This window comes from Rosa chinensis, chromosome 3 (genome assembly GCF_002994745.2).
Source record: "Rosa chinensis cultivar Old Blush chromosome 3, RchiOBHm-V2, whole genome shotgun sequence".
In the NCBI taxonomy this organism is placed as follows: Eukaryota; Viridiplantae; Streptophyta; class Magnoliopsida; order Rosales; family Rosaceae; genus Rosa; species Rosa chinensis.
In genome coordinates this window covers 35,650,229-35,669,118 of record NC_037090.1, presented here as the reverse complement: position 1 = coordinate 35,669,118, position 18,890 = coordinate 35,650,229, and the positions used below count along the sequence as shown (strand labels likewise).

The 18,890-nt window shown below is 37.3% G+C and overlaps 1 protein-coding gene and 1 long non-coding RNA gene across 2 annotated transcripts in view; both read right to left on the bottom strand.

The window, feature by feature from the left end:
* The window catches only part of LOC112195054, an 81,366-nt gene that overhangs the window by 8,962 nt on the left and 53,514 nt on the right, over positions 1 to 18,890 (bottom strand). The window lies entirely within an intron of this gene.
* On the bottom strand, positions 1,678 to 4,934 carry LOC112195057. The gene is made up of 6 exons (XR_002934336.2): positions 4,507 to 4,934; positions 4,159 to 4,340; positions 3,954 to 4,055; positions 3,694 to 3,815; positions 3,431 to 3,616; positions 1,678 to 2,006 (listed from the first exon to the last, which is right to left on the bottom strand). It is a non-coding gene; the product is annotated as an uncharacterized LOC112195057 (long non-coding RNA).

Below are 18,890 nucleotides of genomic sequence, written 5' to 3'. Positions count from 1 at the left end.
AAAATTTCTCAATTTGTTATGCTGCTTCCCTTAACTTTTTGCTTCAAAACTTATATCTTCAATTCTCCATGGCTTACGACACTCCAAAATGTTGGATTGATTCATAGAACCGGGGGAAGCAACAACAAAGAATCTCGCTTTTAGGAAAGGCTCTTCTTTGAGTTCGAGCGTTAATACCCGAAAGACTCACGAGCAACGTTAATACCTGAAACTTGACTTACTTGACCAGTCCAAATATGCAATTTGGTCAATTTTTTTTTTTTTTTGAACTAATGAAATTTCATTTATAAGAACTCATGCCAAGAAGGCCATTACATACCTATCCGCTGACACATTCCAATGGCCAGACAAGACTTCGTGGAGGAGCCATAGTGGTACATAGGATAGACTAACTATATTAGAACTTACCGCTCACTTTTTAAAGCGAGCCTATAACTATCCAAGACATTTTCATAGTTTATAGGCTAAACATAAAGAAAAACCCTATATCTTCTCCTTGCCCTTTAGACCAGGGCTTGGAGGCTTACCCGAATACAGAACAGTCAGGACATCTTCAGCAGGAATCTTTTTTGCTTTGGGAGGATTTTTGTTCTTGGCACCCAATGTCCTCCCTCTCTTCTTCTTGCCTTCAGGAAGCTCTACTTTTACCGGTTTAGGCATCATAACCTCCACAGGCACTAGCAAACCACCTGAGGTCTCCACTAATCCAAGAGATTTTGCATTAAACTTTGTAGGGAATTCAGGCATCTTCACTTTCTTTGAGGGAGCAATAGGGCTAGTTTTACTCTCCACTAAATCAGACATCAAAAATTGCAGCTTCTTTTGGTCAATTCATTCTACTTCTTCTTCTCTTAGTTGAATTAATTGAGATTTTAAAAAAAGAACAAAAGATTGTTGAAGAATAAATTTAATTGTTCAAGAATATTTTGGTAAAATTAAGGAGGTGCACTTAGCTACTTAAGTATTTAAAAAAGTGAATTAGAGGTCCAATAAGTAGGAGAGGTCCAAATAGCAAATTTGGAGGTCCAACTAGAACCCCCCATTCAAAAAAGATGGTTTACTTTGTATTCTTTTTCTTTTTCTCTCTTAAGGTTTCTTATCAAGTAAGAGTTCCGATAAACATTCAAAAACTTACCTATCTAGGGAGGAGGAAAAAAAAAAACATTTTTTTAAGGGGGAGTTCACTACAACAATAATAGCTTCAGACGACAGCTTTCGTCTGATAATCTTGTCTGCTGTTGTGAAAGCCTGTGCCGTCTGATGGAATTATCAGACAACAGCAAAAAACTGTCGTCTGAGTAAATTTTACACAAGAGCAGTTGCTTACATGACTGTTGTCTAAATACCAGAAAGAACAACAGCACCATATATGCTTACTGTTGTCTCTATGAAGCTTCTACATTAAGGGACTAGTTTTTTCTATTGATTGAATTTTAACAACACAACAGGCTGCTTAAAATGGCGTTGGTTGTGCACTTTTGATACTATAGTTTTATCTATATAACTGTTGTTTGAGTTTTCATTGGACAATGGTTTTTGATGTAGTCTTGTTGTGCTAAGATGGCTCCAACAACAGTTTTTGCTATCACTTTGTTTGCGTTTAACTCTCTCGAACAATTGTTTTTACTTAGTTGAGAGTGGTCTGAAAGTGACTCTTTTGACGTGCATTTTCTCATATGGAAGAACAACAATCTTTATTAAATCAAACTGAGCACATGGGAGATGCAATAGCATCGAAAGAAAACAATAAAACATAACAAAATGCTGCAAATTGGGTAACTGATCAATACACAAAGTGCTTCTTGAATAAATTCTTGAGCGCAATCTTGATAAAATCCTTGAGCCTGTGCTCTTCAAGGTACTTAAGCTAGTCCTCCTTGCGGTCAAGTGACGACAGTTTTGTACCCATGCCAAGAGGCTCGCTAGAGTCCCTAGTCACTGTGAATGATCCTCCAACTTGAGACTCCCAAATCTTTGTATCCTTGCTAAGAGGCTCACCAGATTACCTACAACACAAAATTAACATTCAATGTGGTATTCACATGAACATGGAAGTCTTCATGTTACAGCAAAAACATCCTAACAAGAGAACTTAACAAAAGTTCATATAATATATCAATGTGCTATAGCAACATAGATAAAAATAGCTCACTGTTAGCCCATGCGAATACGATATACACAAATCTAAAGTACTAATTCATTAATACTATTGATAGTAGCAGGAATATGTATGCAAATGTATGCAATAAAGCATAGATACTGAAATTAAACAACTTTACTTTCCAGTGACCATTTACACAACCAAAAACAATCAACCTCAAGTTTTCAAAAATGAATAGAAGCTTCATGCACAACTAACTCCTACAGATGAAAATGGTGTAGCTTTATTTAAATTCATCGAATCTGTGCAATACTAGCAGCAAGAGAATCTGTGAACACATAATTCAAACCTGCCCTCAGAAACTCAATACTACAGGAGCATCTAGGACAGATAGGATCATAGATATCTTTGTATTGACTCTGTCAACTAGTGAGCAGCTTTCCATGAAAGTACATAAATGAATTTTAACCTTGAGACCATGTGAACCTTCCAGAAATTTCAGTTACGTTCCTCAACCGCGTAAGACTTTCCCTTTGAGATAATCCTTAGTAACAAGAGCAGCAGAATTCGTAACGCACCATAAAGAAAGCCAAAAAGATAACACAAAAGCACCAGAGCCAAACAATTACAAAAGAGTACTTCTTATTTCTTAAGGTTCTGCTCCCCATTCTTAAACAAACAAAACTATCTACGTAACATCAAAATGAAGAAATCTTAAATTAAATTAGACATGAGATGTAGGAATAATAATGCCATCAAACCAACATAGAACATCAAAATCTTAAAACTGACAACTGCAGATTATATTAAAGAAGGTCTTTGATTCTTACTACCGAAGCACCAGGAAGTGACACCTCACCGGTCTTAGGGTCCTCGTGAATGGGAATATTAGTCTTTTCTAGTGCAAGCAAATCTTGTATAGATTCCATGTACAGCTAGAGCAAGAAACAGGTCTTAATGAAAAGAGCAATCATCTAGCATAAAAGTAACACGAATACACTTTCAACTAATCTTCTGATAGTTTACATCTCCAGGTTTTCCATAACTTCCAAAAATTGTTTTAAGACTTGCAATGTTTCTCTTTCATTCCATACTTTTAGCAGACTAGAATTGCGACTCAAGAAACAAAACATTGTCAATTAAGTTTTAAGTCTTTTAACATGGGGTAATGAAAAAAACCATCCCCAATGTGGAATATGCAACCATTGAACATTAAAGTTTACTATTGTGAGCAATGTCGTACACATTTGAACACCAAATAAGTTGAAATCAGAACAAAACAAGAAACGTAAATATAAAAGTTAACATGGCTACAATAGACTACCCCACCTGCAAGTATGAAACTTCCACTGTATCAGACTCCGGAGCCGTACTCAAAATAATGTCCTCCAAAGCTCTAACCATAATACCACGCTCCAATGCATCATCACAACCCAGCCTGCCAAGTGTGTAAATCTTCCCTGTACCAGTTTGACCGTAAGCCATGACTGTCCCATTATTTCCATTCAATACACTCTGCAAAATCAAAACCAATGTACATAACTAAAATGACATCCAAACCTCCTGAGATCAACCAGAGATTGAGAATTTACCTCAACAACAGGCTTTGTTACCACTTGTTAAACACGGTTTTGCGAGGCAGTCTCAGTAAAAATTTCATCAAATCTATAAGACTCGGACATCAAATTGTTTTTCCTCAACTTTAACCCTTCAACTACACAAGAGTGAAAACAAAAACAAAAACAAAAAAACAAAAAGAATGCAACTTTTTAATTTCTTGCTAAAAGTGCTTCAAGTTTCAAGAATCATAATTCATAAAACCAGCTGGGAAATAGCAGAGTCGAATAATCACCTCTGGCTGGACCTCAACACTGTCGCCGTAATCCAAATCAGAAATTCGATCCTCATCATTTCTTGGCCGAACTCTAATAGCAACCACTCACTCTTCCAGCATCTGTATCAACAAAAAAACAAAAAAACCCTCAAAAACTCCAAATTTTTTTATCTAAATCTTCACCAAAAAAAATTCAATTAAAACCAAACTAACAGATACATACCTTGCTGAAACTCGGAATTGGAGGTCAGAATCCGAGAAGTGGGAGTGACGGAGCGCTGTGAAGTGGAAGAAGACGCTGGATTGGAGCGAACAGACGACGTCGTTTGCCGAGCAACTTGCCAGTATTAGGATCAACCTTGCAGGCAGTGATTCCCGCTTCGTAACTTCACAATGATAATCCCTCTACACCATACAAAAGTCCCAATTTCAACATACACTAATCACATGGCCTCAAAATTCAACACAAAAGTTTACACTTGCAACTGAAATCAAAGTAAATGGAACCAAATTTAAACCCTAACAAAGGGCACCCTAAAAATTTGAGCTTAGAGAGAGAGAGAGGGGATACCTCTATTTGGAAGCTTCATAACCAGAGTCGCCAGAGAAATCGACGGGGACGACAGTGTGGATGAGGCCGAGGCCGGAGTCAAGGGGATGAGGCCGAGGTAGAGGAGTTGATTTCGATCTCGATGAAGTCGATGGCGACCATGGGGACCTCGGCGATCATCAGCGCCGGAGCGCATTGGCCACGCTCGCGTCGGTGTCGCGGAGCTCAAACTTGAGGTAGTCGTGCCTCATTTCATGGATTTTCACCCTGGTACGATTCCCCCTCCATCTTCTCTCTCACACTCTTGACTGTGAGAGAGGGATTTTGGTGAAAAGATTGAAATAGAGAGAGGGTTTTGGACTTTTGGTGTTTGGCTATCTTGCATATATACACGAAGTATTAAAATGATGTTGTGTTATTCATCGAAATGGAGAGAGTCAAAAAATTGAATTTTGGTTGAGTGTGGGAATTCAATTAGGCCAGCAACGTTTAAAAACTTAGGCAACAGAAACAGACAAAGTCATTGTCTAAAGTAGAGTTACACAACAGACATAGAAAAACTATTATCTGAATATATAGTCAAACAACACCAAATACTAACATTATATGAATAATAATCGCACAACAGACACAATAAAAAACTATTGTCTGAAAATTCAATCAAACAACATCAAATATGTAAAAGTAAATTGCGATTGGAATTGGTCTACTCATTTCATTTCCTAGTCCCTTTATATAAGGATAGAATTACAACGGAAATATTGATTATATTAATGATACTAAATGCTGATTATGCTGTGATTGTAATTCCTTGATTTCCTCCTCGTCAGTTGCTTTGACGAAGGCACATAATGTGCTTTTCCTTTAACACTCCCCCTTGTGCCAAGTCAAAGACGAAATGGTGCATGAGTTGTTGCCTCACTAAAAACTTTGCCAAGTAACAATAAAAACCCTGTGGAACAAAAAAATACACCTTGGTCGAAGGAAAAGCGCACAACACACTTTCTACATTTGAGGATGACATGTGTGTGTTAGACTCCCCCTGACATCTACACCTCCCCTTGATACTTGCATTAATCAAGGGAGTTTGGAAAGACTTCGCATTCCTATGTTTTTCACATGTTTCTCAAATGTGGCCTTAGGCAATAATTTGGTGAACAAATCTGCCACATTCTCCTCAGACCTTACTTGATTCACTTGAATCTTGAGGAGAGCCTGTTGTTACTAATTGTAGAACAACTTTGGCGATATGTGTTTTGTGTTATCAGCCTTAATATAACCTAGCTTCATCTGTTCGATGCAAGCTGCATTGTCTTCATAAATGCAAGTAGGCTCTTCAATGGTAGAACTTAAACCACTAGTCCCTCGAATATGTGTAATGATAGTTCTTAACCATACACACTCACGAACCGCCTCATGTAAAGCAATGATCTCTGAGTGGTTCAAGGAGGTAGCCACAAGGATTTGCTTGGTTGATCTCCAAGATATCGCCGTGTTCCCATTGGTAAATACATAACCAGTTTGGGAACGATCTTTATGTGGGTCAGAGACATATCTAGCATCAGCAAAATCGACCAAAACGTCATTTGACATTTTAGTGTAGTGAGTGGCGTTTTCGCCATCAACATTTCCTTTAGAGATTGTAGTTCCATCTGCGGTCCCTCTTGTCTCTCTGTAGGGAAAGAACAGTCCCAAGTCAATGGTTCCTTTTAGGTATCGAAAATTATTCTTGATACCATTCTAGTGACGCTGCGTTGGCGCTGAGCTAAATCTATCTAACAAGTTCACTGAGAATGCAATGTCTAGTCGAGTACATTAGACTAAGTACAATAATGCGCCTATTGCACTTAGATAGGGAGTTTCAGCTCCCAACACCTCTTCGTCATCTTCCTTTGGATGAAATGGATCTTTCTTTGCATCCAAGCTTCGACCGATCATGGGAGTGCTAGCAGGATGCGCTTTGTCCATGTTAAATTGCCTGACTTTTGGACATACGCAGACTGGTGGAATAGTATTCCATAAACTCGGTGTTCTAGTTCAAGGCCTAGATAGAATCGAGTTTTCCCAAGATCCTTCATCTCAAATTCGGATTTCAAATAGCTCGCGGTTTCTCTTATTTCATCAAGAGTACCTATTATGTTCATAACATCGTCATATACTGCTACAATTGCAAATCTAGAACTTGTTTCTTTATGAATACGCAGGGGCATAATTCATCATTCTTATATCCATTCCCAATCAAGTAGTCACTTAAACGGGTATACCACATCCGCCTGGATTGTTTCAATCCGTAAAGTGAGCGTTTCAACCTAATTGCAAACGCACTCCGTGGTTTAGAGTCACTTGACTTGGGTAATGTAAGGCTATCAGGCACTTTCATATATATCTCTGAATCTAGATCCCCATAGAGATATGCAGTAACCACATCCATGAGCTGCATTTCCAGTCTTTCGGAAACTACTAAGCAACTAAGTAGCGAAACGTTGTAACGTCCATTACGGGAGAGTATGTCTCCTCGTAGTCAATTCTAGGGCATTGTGAGAAACCTTGCGCCACAAGGCAAGTCTTGTACCTCAGGACTTCATTCTTCTCATTACGCTTTTTTGACAAAGACTCATTTATGTCCTACAGGCTTTACACTTGGTGGGGTTAGCACTACCTGACCAAATACCTGTCTCTTTGTCAGAGAATCTAATTCTGCCTGGATTGCTTCTTTCCATTTAGGCCGATCTGCTCTTTGTTGACATTCTGCAACAGAGCATGGTTCGATATCATCGTGCTCTATGATTTCTTGAGCAACAGTGTATGCATATTCATCATCAATGTGTATGGGAGATCTTTCTATGAACTCATACACACTCTCATAATTTATTGAGATTTCTTTGTTCTCTGAAATCATTTCAAACATCGGAGCGTCCTCCAGTATTGATTCATAGACATAACTATAATCAGAGACAATCTCATGAGAGGGATTCTATACATTGATGATTGGTTTGTGCCTTACTCGCCCTTTTCTTCCTTGGGTGAGTGTCAATGGAACCAAGTGGCCTCCCCCTCTTCCTTTGGGGACCCATGGCCTCAACCACACCTCCACTAAGTGTGGTTGCAGTGCCTCTGTCTGCGGCACCGTGCCCTTTGCTGAGGACTTCTAACCTTGTAGCCACATTTGCAGCTGGTATATGTGATCTCGTCACTTTTGCGATATCAGTAAACGCATCAGGCATCGAATCTGCTACATTCTAAAGATCGATTATTCTTTTCACTTCACTTTCACATTGTGAAGTGCGGGGATCAAAATGAGACAAAGTGGGGATAAACCACAATAATTCCTGTCGTTCACTTGAAAAATCCTTTTTCCTATCTCCCCCTAACGACGGGAAGACTGTCTCATCAAAGTGACAATCCACAAATCTAGCGGTAAAGAGATCTCCTGTCAAGGGTTCTAAGTAGCGGATAATTGTTGGAGATTCGTATCCAACATAAATACTTAATCGTCTCTGAGGACCCATTTTGGTGCGCTGTGGGGGCGCAATAGGCACATATACTACACAACCAAATATGCGTAAGTGTGAAATGTTAGGCTCATATCCAGTTACCAATTGGTATGCAGAAAATGGTTGGCTAGCAGTGGGTCTGAAACGAATAAGTAAAGCTACGTGCAATATTGCATAACCCTATGCAGATATAGGCAGGTGGGTGCGCATAACCAATGCCCTAACCACCATCTGTAGCCTTTTGATGGTGGCTTCTGTGAGACCATTTTGTGTATGCACATGGGGTACATGATTTTCTACATCGATCCCAATAGACATGCAATATTCATCAAATACTTTTGATGTAAACTCTCCAGCGTTATCAAGCCTTATAGACTTGATAGGGTGATTAAAGTGGTGAGCCCTTAAACGTATAATATGTGCTAGGAGTTTTGCAAATGCAGCATTTCTTATGGACAATAAAACGACATGTGACCAGGATGTCGAAGCATTCACCATAACCATAAAGTACTTGAATGGTCCGCATTCTAGATGGATAGGTCCACATATATCTCCTTGTATCCTTTGTAAGAATGGAATGTTTTGTTTTGTATCTTTAGCATAGGAAGGTCTCGATCCTGTTTTTGCTAAAGAGCAGGCTTTGCAAAACGAGTGATGTGCCTTTGAAATAGTCAATGAGGCATAATGGGAGGGAGGTAGTGCTTCTGGTACTTCAGAAGGTAATGGCTGCATTTGAGCAATACTAGGACTGACACCTTTCAATGTGGCAGATTTTTCTCCCATTTTATTTTTCACTCGAAAGAAGGGATGTCTGTGTGAGTTGTTTAAAATACGGATCATCATGTCACGACCGGGGTGCCCTAGGCGGTCATGCCAAAGCCTGTATGAGTTAGTGTCCCACATTTCATTGTTGGTGACAGCATATGATTCAATGATCTGAATTGTAGTGAGGTACAGTCCACTAGATTGACTCATAAGTTTCTCTAAAATGTGTTTCCTTCCACTTTCATTAGAGGTAATATAAAGGTATTCAATTCCATTCTCACAGTGTGTTTCTACATGATAACCGTTGGCACGATTATCTTTGAAACTTAACAAGGTTCGATTAGCTCTTGGTGCATATAGAGCGTCTGTGACTTTAAATGTTGTGCCATTAGGCAGAAAAAATTTGGTAGTTCCTCGCCCCTTTATTACTTGTGATGATCCAATCATCGTAGTCACAGAGGAATTATAGGCTATTAATTCAATAAATAATTGCCTATTCCTTAATATGGTGTGGGTAGTCCCACTATCAACTAAGCACTCAAGTTCTCCTCGATTCATTCCTACAAATAAATGGGAGGTATTATTAATTTTGAAAATATAACTCATATTCTTTAGAGCATGTCTATTTTAGTAGAATGATAATTTTTGTCATTCTAATAATTTTTCCCTAGATGTATTGCTTTACATCTTTAGAGTGCTTTTTTGAACCATGTGAATATGTATAGTACATAAAAATCGAATAAATTCAATGCTTCAGAATAAAATCTGAAATTTATTAATAAGCCAACGATAATCAAATCAAGGTCTTGTTCAGAAATCTAATTCATCAAACTATTATTGAAATAAACTTTAAGACTACGTAATAGTCTAATTAAAAATGAGGCATTATGCCTTCACAACTGTTTTTTTTGGAAAATAAAATAAAAGCAGATAAGTCAAAATCCGAAGCATCCATTGACTGAGCAAGTTCCTTGTTGCCATTGAAGTCTGCAATTGTGAGGTTGACGTCTGGGTCATGTCCTCCTTCTTCCATATAGTGAGCCTCTTGTTCTTTAGACTCCTTATACCTCTTGTAATTGGTTGCTACTTTGTTGCTTGCTTGGCAGTTCTTGTACCAATGCCCCATGACTCCACACCTATAGCATGGTTCATTGCCAACTCTGCCCTATTTGACTGAAGGGTTCTTAGGTGCCCTTTGCACCTTGTTTCCATGACCACTAGGGCCAGCACCACCATCTCTGCGCCATACATTGGGAGGGCCTCCACAACCCATACCACGACCCCCACGTCCCTTGCCACGTGGTGCATTGTTGCCATGTGGGTAGGGATTAGCATATCCAACCCCCTTTATATTGGGGTTTTTTCCACCTTTGACTTTGCCATAATTAGCCTCAGAAATTTTCTTTGTCCCAACGGGCCTGGCATTGTTACTCAAAAGAACCTTATTATGCCTCTCAGCCACTTGTAGTAGGTTGATCAGCTTATTGAAAGTTGTGATTCTTTTGTTATCATACTCCAGCCTATACTGGTTCGCTAGTATAATTGCTGAAGTAGGAAAAGTGGAAAGAGTCTTCTGGATCATATCATCTTCTGTGAGTTCCTTTCCACATAAATTTAGACATGCCTTTAGGCGCAACATGTCCTTGTTGAAGTCATTAACCTTTTTGTAGTTAAGCAAGCGGATTTCATTCCACTGAACGGTCAGTTCTGGGAGCAAGGTGTCATGAATGTTCCCAAAACGTCCCTTAAGGGCATCCCACAGTTCTTTGGGTGTCTTCAACTGAAGGTATTCCCAGCGTAAGCTAGGATCAATATGTCGCCTCAGAAACATTAAGGCATTTGCTTTCACCTTATCAGACGGTCCATCGTCTTTGGGGTCAGTGGGAGTTTTGATGGTGGCAGTGTAGTCTTTTGCCACAAAAGCAGTTTATCCATCGAAAACCCAACGGTGGTACTCAAGTCCTTCTGAGTCCAAAATGTCAAATTTAGGTCGATTTGGATCAGCCATCTACATAAACAAGAGCGAAGATATAAATTACGCAGTCATAAAGACATCCACGTAAATTATTTTCCAAAAATGTGAATTAGATTTCTAGACCAAGATTCATAATGGTCACATTTTTCGATGCTATGTGAAAATGCTTTATCACGGTAAGTGTGTGCGCATGAATTTTCTTTATCATGGCAAAATGGAGTTTATATGTTGCATTCTAAAAATAACCATAGCATGTATAAAAATAAAGTATATGGCATGCATGCTCAAAATGCACAAATATACAACAAAATATATGCTACAAAAATAATAGCAATAATATATCATGCGTAAAATAAAATCACAAAACATGCTTAAAATTTCATAATAAGAACATAAGCAATAAAATATAAACAGAATTATAAATCATGCTTAAAGATAATCATAGAAAACAAAAATAACAAGGCATGCTTGAAATGATCAAAATTATCTAACTAAACATGCTAAATAAAAAAATATAATAAAGGCATAAACAATAAGGTATAAAGCATGCTTAAAAACAGAAAATATAAATAAAATTCACATGCTTGGCTAATATCATAAAATAAAATAAAGAAAACATACTTGATTTTGAGAAAATAAAACAATCCTAACGCACGGAAGTGTTGATGTAGGCGTGCGTAGCGATGTTTTTAGGCTTGAGAAAAACTGAGTCACTTCCTCTTTTTTTAGCAGTGGGCCACAAGGCCTTGTTTTTTTTTTTTTTTTTTTTTTTTTTTTAAATTCTGCCAAAGGTGGGCCGCAGGGCCTTTTTTCCTTCTTTTTTATTTTTTTTCTCTGGCCCCTTTTCTTCTTTATTATCTTTTTTTTTTTTTTTGCAACTTCTTTCCTTACTCCTTCTTTCTCCGTCTTCTTTATTTCGCGTCTTTTTCTTCAATCTGGTGCAGGTCGGATCGCCAAGAAAACCTATTGGTCGGAGTGTGAGGAGCAGGTGCAGGTCCGGCGCGGGTGGGCTGCACGGGCCTATGTTCGCAGGCGGAGAGCCGTACGGGGTAGTGGGCTGGGGTGCAGGTGCGGGGGCTAGGGAGCAGCGTTAGTGAATGTGGATTGGGCTACTACATCATTGCCGATCTCGGTGCTACAACGGTGGGGAACTGACAGGGTTTTGGCCGGTCTTGGTCGGGCTGGCGGCGGGGGAGGGGAAATGAAACCGGTCTGGACTGGGCCGGTCTTGGTCAGGGGAATTTTTTTTTTTAGGGTGTGGCAGAAAAGAAGAAAAAGGTTTTTTTTTCTTCTAGGGTTTTGATTTTTTTTTTTCGACTGGAAGAAGAAAGAAACTAGAGAATTGAGGTTTTTTTTTTCTTTGGCTATTGGCTCTGAGCGTGCTGATAACGTGTAAAAGTAAATTGCGATTGGAATTAGTCTACTCATTTCATTTCATAGTCCCTCTATATAGGGATAGAATTATAACGGAAATATCGATTACATTAATAATACTAAATGTTGATTGAGCTGTGATTGTAATTCTTTGATTCCCTCCTTGTCTGTCGCTTTGATGAAGACACATAATGTGCTTTTCCTTTAACAAAATACTAACATTATTTGAATAATAATCGCACAACAGACATAGAAAAACTATTGGCTAAATTAAATTACTCAGACAACATCAAAATGCCACCATTGTCTGAATAATAGTTGCACAATAGAGAAGTAATAACTATTGTGTGATTAAAAACAACTAGACAACATATTTTCTCAACTGTTGTGCTAATCAACCTTGGACAACATCAATGAAATAACTATTGTCTGAATTGATTGATTCAGACAACATCAGAAAAACAATCATGGTCTATTTTATAATTGCACAACAACAATGTAACAACTGTTGTCTGATTCAAAATTTCAGACTACAGAATAATTTTTGCTGTTGTCCCAAAGTATCAGACAACAGTTAAAAATTCTACAGTTGTCTGAAGCATGTTGTCTGATGCCATTACTGGTGTAGTGGTTATTAGTATGAAAATTTTATGTGTTGCCATTCTCTTATAGTCTTAGGCCTAGATTAGAAGTTAGGCATATGTGAGTGTTTGAGGTGAAAACTAAAGCTATTAGAACAATTCCAACAATTTCCCTATAATTTTTATATTATAAGGAAGTCAAAGTCAAAGTTGCAGCCTTTTTTTATTTCTCCAACTCCAACAGATTCCCTATTTTACAGCAATATGTAAAATATCCATAATTCTTCCTTATCCATAATTCTTCATTAGAGAATTTGGTTTTCTCTTTTCTCATAATTATCTCTAAAATAGGGATAGTTATAGAGAATCTGTTGGAGCAAAAGATGTGCTTTTTTTCCTAAAATAGGAAAAAATTAAAATATGGAGAAGCTGTTGGAGTTGCTCTTAGAATACAAGATCAAGATCCATGATAGGAGCATTTTTATGCGACGTTTTAATAATTATTTCCTCATATTTTTCTTAGTTATTTCCTTTACTTAATCATTTTTAATTTAGTTTTTATCTTCTAGGTACATTGGAATAAATGGAGCAGAAATGAGCTGACATGAAGAAATGGAGTTTTCCTGGTCCGACTAGGAATCCCAGTCAACGCAGGAATCCTGATGAGGCTAGGAAACCTGAAGGCATTAGGAGACAACATGACGTGGGAGATATTATGGGAGATTAAATCTGATTTTTTGCATGGGAAATGATGGAGATAATGTGAAAATCAAGGAGATTACGTTGAGAAAGTCTTGGGAGAGTTTCATGGGATTGTGCAACAAGAAAAGGCTCAAAACAAGTCCAGATTCGTTCCTTAATTCACTCAAGATTATTTTGGCCGAAAATTAAGAGAAAAATTAGATAAAATCTTGGGAAATCAGCAATAATATATTTGGAAACATTATGGAATTATTTTGGAGCTTTTTGATTGGTTGAGTGACATGGCAGAGCTGACGTGACATTAATTCATTGGTTGGAGCTGTGTGGTGCAACCAGAAAATTCCTTAGAAATTAAATTCATGAAGCATTGCCTTCCCCTATATATAGCCTCCTCTTTAGACGTTTTATACCACACCACACCACGACACCACACCACAACACACCTCTCTCCCTCAGTAAATAAACATCAGAAAAATTCTCTCAATTCTCTAGTCTTCAAAAGCTCTGCGTCTCAACCAAGGAGGAGAAGAAGTCATGCAATACATCAAGATCCTATCCGCCATCCACCCTTGTGTCGTCCCTAGAAGATTGCTTGCTTTCAAGGATCTCCGAGTTCTTTGTCTCAAGGCTTTGTCATTCATCATTCACGGTGTATTTCATACTTTCTTTTGTTTTCCTTTGTTTGATTTCGTAGAGTTATGAATTCTAGTTAACATGACGTTAAGGGCAAAGTTTAAAGCCCATTTATATGTTTTGAAATAAAATTGTGATTTTCATACGTTGATTGATATGTTGCTTATGTGAGATTGCTTGATTGATTTTGGATTATAGAAAACTTTTGCATGTTTATGTTCTTTGGTGGCCAACTTAGGATATATGCATGTAATTGGAGCTAGATTTAAGTAGTAAAGGCTTTGGACAAAAGTCGAAATCAATTAAGGAGGATTGCAAATAGGTGAACTTATTCATAACTAGGTTGTGCACTTTGGTTGACATCCTTTCTTTGTTCTTAATGCGTTGAATTTGTTCTTGATTAGCTAGCTTTCTAGACTATGATTGCATGTTCAATATGATTGATTTAGGTGCTTTCACTTAGATTAATTATTCAAGGAAAGTAAAAAATGGGAAATCATTTGCTTTCTAACGTTTCACATGGTCAACTTCTTTCTCATGACATAGAAAATCAACTATAGGAATTGTAATTGGATTTCATTCATATGATTGTAGTTTTGATCTTTGTTACTTGCGTTCCACCCGTGTATATATGTTTTTACATTTTCTTTATTTTATTTATTTAATTTTTGATTTAATAATCCTAAAACCCCCTTTTGTTTGTTTTATTTTTGTAAATAATACTTTATACTTATTTTAATTCTTTAGTTGTTTTTACAATTACAGGTGTACCCTCAATCCCCGGTTAAAACGATCCCTATTTACTATATACTAACGATGACATTTTCAGGGTTAAATTGTGCGCTTCCTTTTAGCGTATTAATCCAATTGATCTTTGTAAAGCTCTTAAAGGTAAATCATTCATTGGATATCATAGCATCTTTATTTCTTGATTATATGTTTGGGGATTAATATCCCTGTTTCAATACTAAATATATCTTAGTGGTGTCAATGCATAATTATTGTCAACTTTCTAAGGATGGTCTTGGTAATCAAGACTACCCACTTACTAATTTTTTGGGTGGTATTTAACTGTCTTTAATTAAGTAACAATGCATATTCTTTTTGTTAGGATAATATCAGTTTTTATTGCATACATATAGAAGGAAAATAACATTTTCATGTTGTGCATCATAGAATATTTGAGCATAGTTTTTGTTTGAGAGAGTATATTAATTGCATAGAAATTCTAGAGCTTAAATTGAGAATGTTTATTTACTTTTTCCATATTGAGTTAAATTAGTAAGAGTTTTTCTATTGGAACCTCCAAATTTACTCACTTGACCTCTATGCTTTTTACACCTCTTATCAAATTTTCAAATACTAAATTTACTCACTAAACCTCACTAAACTTCCTCAAATAACCTTACTCATATAATTTGCAAACAAATTATTATCTTTAAAATAAAAAAATTTAGTCATTTCAATGATTTAATCACTCTATAAATCTAAACTAAATATACATTTCTTAATCAAACTTGAGTTTCAAAAATTAATGTCTAATCAATAAGAAAATTCCATGAACTATTATGTTTTTTTTTTTATATATTTTTTTTTCTATTTTAGCTGTGCAAAAAAAAAAAAATGAAGAAATCATTTGTTTTTATTCTAAAAAAAAAAAAAATCATTCGTTTTTTAATGTTTATTTTTTCTGTATTTTTTGTACCACATGATAAATATACATTAAATAAGTATAATATTTTTTTGGTATAATTATTGTCCTTAATAGTCATTTTATAATAGGTTATATATGTCATTTAATAATTCATAATAGAGTGAGGTCAAGTGAGCAGATTTGGATGTCCCAATAGAAACTCTCAATTAGTAAGTCACACATACACTTGCATCTCTTTCATAGCATAGCATAGTGCATGTGCGAGTATCCCATGAGGTCGATCAGTTGGGTGTTAGTGGTATATGAAGTGTATGTAACAACCGAAGTTAGCACTATTCATTGAAAAAGACGAAGAGAGGCAATTCAATAGTTGAAGAACAACAAGGTGGTGATTGTACAAGCGTCTGTTGGAAATTTGGTTGATGGATGCTACTTCGGTCACCATATTTTGATTCTCCTACAAAATCACACAAATACAATATATATTAATAATAAATAATGATCATTATTTATTGTCATAGAGATTAAAATAACAAGAATTATAAGACTTATCTCTTGAATTTGTAGGCTTCCAAGAAACACATCATTTGAAAAGAGTTTAAGGTTGAGGCGTGTAAACACTGCCCGTAAGAGTAGATTTCGCCCCTCGGAGACAATGTCTCGGTGTAGCAGGTTAGTGGCGCCCTACCCTCTAGGGTACAACAACCGTTAATCCTTGTAAGCGTACACTCGCAATACTTGGATCCTAGAACAGCTTGATAATTTCCTTTGGCATAGGAAAGAAGGAATATTGAGAACATAAAATTGACTAGAATATGAGAAAAGAACTCTTGAGGAGAATGTATGGTGATCATACACATACATACATAATAGGAAGGAAACGAGGAAGACTAGTAATTAATTGAGGTACGATAATGATCATCAATATTCATAATGTTGGCTTTTGTAACTGATATGGAAAAACTTACTGGTCAACAATGGATAAAGAAGCAATTAACATGCCACACAATTGTAACAGATGTAGTGAAAATAAAGGATATACCAACTTATGCAATGAAGGTTTCATTGGAAAACAAAGCACCAAATAATTGGCTATGATTAAACTCAATAAATAATATTGTATTTTGAAATATTATAACCAAAATTCCAACAATCTCCCACATATTTCAAAATACGGAAAGTCTAACAAAATGAGAGAATTGAAAGAGTGCCAAAGGAAAGTGAGAATACAATGTGAAAGTGAGAATACAATGCGTCTGAACTGGTGTCTTTTCGACTATGAACCAGCCGTATGATAAGTTAGCCATGACTCACAGAAATTTTGTGAAAATAAAATTTTCTTTGAACTAGAATTTCTTGATATGAATTAGAGAGCTACTATCCACATTGAATCTCTATCAAGCTTGTTCAGCGGGTGGGCACGAACAGGCCATACACCCCTACCTGGATATTCATAAGTGCTCTAGAAGACTTGCCCAAGTTTCATAGGAAGCGGCTCCACTATCACACTCATATAGGTGAGTCTATCAAGCATGTACTGGAATCTAACACACCACCCAAGTGTAAGGGCTATGGTACTCATTAAGAACAAAGTTTATCCTTATACGTTCCACTTAAAACACTATCCATCCATCATAGGGATGGACTCAAAGTTGGAATTTGATAGTGCGCCACTGATCAACAAATGACTTGTTATTACTCATATGAACCTACTTCCTGGGATCGCCATTCACATAGGTTGGGTTACCATCACTCTTGACCTTTGTTATAGGCATAATCGCATCCCCCTCGATGTTTTAACCACTAGCTTTTGCCCTTTAGTCTAGTGATTTTGTCAGAGTATTGGCCAAAATCAACTCTGACCTATACAACTTATTGGATTTTTAGTTATACAATCTCATTTAAATATAAGAGCCGATTTTTCGTATTTTTCCTTGACCCCCACATTTTGAGTCTGTTTGAATTAGACTCAGGCTCACACATATAGGCAAGATAATATCAAGCCATACATATTTATGCAACGAATCTTCGCTAATCAAGGACGTGAGAATTTAATAGGCAACATTATGTATCCGATTTCGTGACTTTGGATACTTTAGTCACCCCCACATTTGTAGCCATCAAATGTCTCTTAAATCCTGACATCTTTCTGTTCAAAGAGCCAAATATGAATTCAAGTTTTACTCTGGAGGAACCTGAAAATCAAGTTAAGGGCTGGGTTATGATCATCTGAACTTTGGTGCTCGCCATGGTTGCAAAGGTTCCAAGGGTTTTGGGTCCCACAGAGAGGGGGGGGGGGGGTGTGTTACTGCAAGACGTTGACGGACTGTAGTAGCAAAGCAATTCCTGAAAGAAGAGCAATGCGAAGTTCTGTGGGAGGTTTTTTTTTTTGGTTTGATAGTTTGTGGGAGGTTTTTTTTTTTTTTTTGGTCAAATAGTTCATTCATTACCAGAAAACTTACTACAAATGTAGATGTGCATAAGGAAGTAAGAGTCCTAGGCCTAAAAGCCCAATAGATAAAAGCTTAATTAACCTACATCTTATAGAAAATAATAAACCGAGGCCCAAAAGCCCAACAACAATCAAAACAACCCTAGATCTAAAATCACAAATGAATAGACCAGCCGCCGCCATGGCTGCTGCCCACCAAACTGCAGAGAGAGTAACATCGACCAAAGCTTCAGTTCCGGATGCTAAAGATTTGTCCACCATCATTCTCCATACCTAAATAGTCTGCACAAAGAGGATAAAGGTACCCAAAGACGTAAAAACTGCCGTTGTGGTGGTGGAGACCACCGAGCAACACAACGCCACTGGTCCGGCGACGTCCACACACGTCGGTGGAGTGCCCGTTCGGCAGCTATTTCCAGGTGTAGAGTTAGGTGTATAAACCCAGGTCGAGCACAAGTGTGGTGGTAGAATTGTGGAAAAAGAAAAAAACGGGGTAGAGGATGAGAAGGGTAGCTGTATGAGGATGAGAGAAGTGAAAATAAATCTGGGCATTTGGAGAGAAATTGGGCTGGAGCAAAGAAAAAGATAAAGAAAATGAGACAAAGAGCCTCAGATCTAAGACAAAGCTTAGGGAAAACTCACCACAAAGAAGGGTGGAGACACACCACAGAGGGTGGAGGCGCTGACGACTCTCAAACCAGCAGAGAGAAAAGCTAAAGAGAGAAGAAAAAAGTGGGAAGCATCCCTCGGCACGCTTAAAACTTGAAACCTATGT